The sequence below is a fragment of the Hypanus sabinus genome, chromosome 3 (genome assembly GCF_030144855.1).
Source record: "Hypanus sabinus isolate sHypSab1 chromosome 3, sHypSab1.hap1, whole genome shotgun sequence".
In the NCBI taxonomy this organism is placed as follows: Eukaryota; Metazoa; Chordata; class Chondrichthyes; order Myliobatiformes; family Dasyatidae; genus Hypanus; species Hypanus sabinus.
This window is the reverse complement of record NC_082708.1, coordinates 190,171,883-190,177,017: the sequence shown is the minus strand read 5'-3', so window position 1 is coordinate 190,177,017 and position 5,135 is coordinate 190,171,883.

The following is a 5,135-nucleotide window of genomic DNA, read 5'->3' as shown; positions in this document are numbered from 1 at the left end:
CCATCCAAGGTGAGAGCTGAAATGTTGGAGGAACTACCTGCCTGTCATCCAGCTGTGGTGAAAATGAAAGTGTTGGCTTGATGCTTAGTCTGGTGGCCTGGGACAGATCAGCCGATTGACCAGCTTTCTATGCACTGTATGGGATGCCAACATGTCCAGAAGATGCCAAGAGCAGCACTGCCATCCCTGCATCGCCCTGGCAGAGGATTCATGTGGATCTTATCAGACCATTCATGGGCACAGATTTCTTGGTCGTAGTGGATGCAGCTACAAATTGGCCTGGAGTGTTCCCAGTCATCTCCACTACAGCTTCGCCCACTGTTGGTCTATTGAGAAGTCTCTCCACAAGGACTGGTGTTCCGGGACACTTAGTCAGTGACAGTGGACCACAGTTTGTGGGGAAAGTGTTGTTTTGTGGGCAGTGGATGGGCCAGGAGCAGAGTGAAGGCTTAAGGTCTTGGCTTAGGCGGAAGCGGGGGAGGCAAGGTTGGTTTAGGTTTCAGTTTTTCCTGTTATTTGAGGAAAGGGGAAGTATGAGTGTGAGGGTAACTTGTGTTCTCGGTGTCAGATGTGGGAGGTCCTGGAGTCTCCGAGCCTCCCGGACGTCCACATCTGAGCCAGATGCGCCGAGCGGCAGCTCCTGAGGGACTGTGTTAAGGAACTGGAGCTGCAGCTTGATGACCTTCGTCTGGTCAGGGAGAGTGAGGAGTTGATAGAGAGGAGTTACAGGCAGTTGGTCACACCAGGGCCACAGGAGGTAGACAGGTGGGTCACGGTTAGGAGAGGGAAGGGGAAGAGTCAGGTATTAGACAGTACCCCAGTGGCTGTTCCCCTTGATAATAAGTACTCTTGTTTAGTTACTGTTGGGGGGACAGCCTGCCTGGGGGAAGCAACAGTAACTGCGCCTTCGGCATAGAGTCTGGTCCTGTAGCTCAGAAGGGTAGGGAAAGGAAGAGGAAGGCAGTAGTAATAGGGGACTCGATAGTTAGGGGGTCAGACAGGCGATTCTGTGGATGCAATCTGAAGACCCAGATGGTAGTTTGCCTCCCTGGTGCCAGGGTTCGGGATGTTTCTGATCGCATCCAAGATATCCTGAAGTGGGAGGGTGAGGACCCAGAGGTTGTGCTACATATAGGTACCAATGACATAGGTAGGAAAAGGGAAGAGTTCCTGAAAGGAGAATATAGGGATTTCAGAAGGCAGTTGAGAAGAAAGACCGCAAAGGTAGTAATCTTGGGATTACTGCTTGTGCCACGCGACAGTGAGTGTAGGAATGGAATGAGGTGGAGGATAAATGCGTGGCAGAGGGATTGGAGCAAGGGGCATGGATTCAAGTTTCTAGATCATTGGGACCTCTTTTGGGGCAGGTGTTACCTATACAAAAAGGACGGATTACACTTGAATCATAGGGGGACCAATATCCTGGTGAGGAGATTTGCGAAGGCTACTGGGGACACTTTAAACTAGAATGGTTGGGGGAGGGGGTGGGAATCCAATTGAAGAGACTAGGAGAGAGGAGGTTATGCTCACCAATACAGAAAGCTAGTAGACAGTGTGTGAGAGAGGATAGGCAGGTGACAGAGAAGGGGAGCGTTCAGAATGAAGATGTAGGAGAGAAGGAAGAAAAAGATGATAAAGTTGTTTGCACCATTAGGGATAAATGGAGAGTAAGAGGTGGAGAATTTCAAAATGCATTTATTTTAATGCTAGGAGCATTGTAAGAAAGGTGGATGAGCTTAGAGCATGGATTGATACCTGGAAATATGATGTTAGAGCTATTAGTAAAACATGGTTGCAGGAGGGGTGTGATTGGCAACTAATTATTCCTGGATTTCGTTGCTTCTGGTGTGATAGAATCGGAGGAGCAAGAGGGGGAGGTGTTGCATTGCTTGTCAGAGAAAATATTACAGCGGTGCTTTGGCAGGATAGATTAGAGGGCTCGTCCAGGGAGGCTGTTTGGGTGGAATTGAGAAATGGGAAAGGTGTAGAAACACTTATAGGGGTGTATTATAGACCATCTAATGGGGAGCGAGAATTAGAGGAGCAAATTTGTAAGGAGATAGCAGATATCTGTAGTAAGCACAGGGTTGCGATTGTGGGAGATTTTAATTTTCCACACGTAGACTGGGAAGCCCATTCTGTAAAAGGGCTGGATGGTTTGGAGTTTGTAAAATGTGTGCAGGATAGTTTTTTGCAGCAATACCTAGAGGTACCAACTAGAGAAGGGGCCGTGTTGGATCTCCTGTTAGGGAATGAGATAGGTCAGGTGACGGAGGTATGTGTTAGGGAGCACTTCAGGTCCAGTGATCACAATACCATTAGTTTCAATATAATTATGGAGAAGGATAGGACTGGACCCAGGGTTGAGATTTTTGATTGGAGAAAGACTAACTTTGAGGAGATGCAAAAGGATTTAGAAGGAGTGGATTGGGACAATCTGTTTAATGGCAAGGATGTAATAGAGAAATGGAGGTCATTTAAAGGTGACATTTTGAGGGTACAGAATCTTTATGTCCCTGTTAGGTTGAAAGGAAAGGTTAAAAGTTTGAGAGAGGCATGGTTTTCAAGGGATATTGGAAACTTGGTTCAGAAAAAGAGAGATATCTACAATAAATATAGGCAGCATTGAGTAAATGAGGTGCTCGAGGAATATAAAGAATGTAAAAAGAATCTTAAGAAAGAAATAAGAAAAGCTAAAAGAAGATACAAGGTTGATTTGGCAAGTAAGGTGAAAATAAATCCAAAGGGTTTCTACAGTTATATTAATAGGAAAAGGATAGTGAGGGATAAAATTGGTCCCTTAGAGAATCAGAGTGGACAGCTATGTGTGGAGCCGAAAGAGATGGGGGAGATTTTGAACAATTTCTTTTCTTCGGTATTCACTAAGGAGAAGGATATTGAATTGTGCAAGGTAAGGGAAACAAGTAAGGTCGTTATGGAAACTATGATGATTAAAGAAGAGGAAGTACTGGCACTTTTAAAGAATATAAAAGTGGATAAATCTCCAGATCCTGACAGGATGTTCCCTAGGACCTTGAGGGAGGTTAGTGTAGAAGTAGCAGGGGCTCTGACAGAAATATTTCAAATGTCATTAGAAATGGGGATGGTACCAGAGGATTGGAGTATTGCTCATGAGGTTCCATTATTTAAAAAGGGTTCTAAGAGTAAACCTAACAATTATAGGCCTGTCAGTTTGACGTCAGTGGTGGGTAAATTAACGGAAAGTATTCTTAGAGATGGTTTATATAATTATCTGGATAGACAGGGTCTGATTAGGAACAGTCAACATTGATTTGTGCATGGAAGGTGTCATGCGGGGGCATTGAGACTGGACCCAAATGCAGGATGCAGACACTGAAGTACTAGGAACAGGGCAGGACAAAATTAAAGGACTGGACAGGTTGCAGTTCATGGAGCTTGTAGAGTTCGCGGAGATTCCGGGGTTCTTAGAGGTTTGGGTATAACAAGGCTAGAGTTCTGGGTTCTTGGGAAGTTTGGAGACTTGGGTTCCTGGAGTTCCTGGAGACCCTGGAGACTGGGGTTCCTGGGGGGACTTGGAGTGCTTGAGGCTAGAGTCTTGGGTTCTCTGGAGGCTTGGAGTGCTTGGAGGCATGGGTAGCTCGAGGCTAGAGTCTTGGGTTGCTCAAGGCTTGAGTCTTGGGTTCTTGGAGCTAGCCTCCTGGGCAGGGTGCAGGACACAACCCGATGGAGGCAAGGAACAGGGAGGGACAGAACCAACCGCAGGGTAATGACAAATGGCCTGACTTACCTGACGGAGGCAAGGGACAGGAAGGGAGCTCGGTCTGGGGTGGCTTCAAGACTCAAGGTGGCCAGTAACCTCAGTGGACTACAGAACAGCCAAATCCATAACTCACGGAAAGAACTCACCTTCCACCAGTAGGTGACTCCAAGTGGAGACTGACAGGACAACCCCCCAACTACACTCGGTCCCCGAGCCACTTATATTCCCAGCCAACAAGACGAGCATCAAGTGCAAATGCTTCAGCCCAACCCAAAAAGGGTCAGTTGGAGTTCCTGGAGTCCGGAGTCTGCGGACCGGAACGTGACAGAATGCAGAATTCGGACCAGACCATGACAGAAGGTCATGTTTGACAAATCTTATTGAATTTTTTAAGAAGTTACTAGGAGAGTTGACGAGGGTAAAACAATGGATGTTGTCTATATGGACTTCAGTAAGGCCTTTGACAAGGTTCTGCATGTAAGGTTAGTTAGGAAGGTTCAATCGTTAGGTATTAATATTGAGGTAGTAAAATGGATTCAACAGCAGCTGGATGGGAGATGCCAGAGAGAAGTGGTGGATAACTGTTTGTCAGGTTGGAGGCCGGTGACTAGTGGTGTGTCTCAGGGATCTGTACTGGGTCCAGTGTTGTCTGTCATATACATTAATGATCCGGATGATGGGGTATAAATTGGATTAGTAAGTATTGCAGATGATACTAATCATCTTGTTAGTATTGTTGTGGGGTAATGAAGTAGGTTTTCAAAGCTTGCAGAGAGATTTAGGCCAATTAGAAGAGTGGGCTGAAAGAAGGCAGATGGAGTTTAATGCTGATAAGTGTGAGGTGCTACATTTTGGTAGGAATAATCAAAATAGATATACATGGTAAATGGTAGGGCACTGAACAATGCAGTAGAACAGAGTGATCTAGGAATAATAGTGCATAGTTCCCTGAAGGCAGAATCTCATGGAGAAGAAAGCTTTTGGTATGCTGGCCTTTACAAATCACAGCATAGAGTATAGGAGTTGGGATGTAATGTTAAAATTGTCCAAGGCATTGGTGAGGCCAAATTTGGAGTATTGTGTACAGTTCTGGTCACTGAATTATAGGAATGATGTCAACAAAGTAGAGAGAGTACAGAGGAGATTTACTAGAGTGTTACCTGGGTTTCAGCACCTAAGTTACAGAGAAAGGTTGAATAAGTTAGGTCTTTGTTCTTTGGAGCGTAGAAGGTTGAGGGGGGACTTGATAGAGGTATTTAAAATTGAGGGGGATCGATAGAGTTGACATGGATAGGCTTTTTCCATTGACAGTAGGGGAGATTCAAACAAGAGGGCATGAGTTGAGAGTTAGGGGGCAAAAGTTTAGGGGTAACAGGAGGGGGAACTTCTTTAC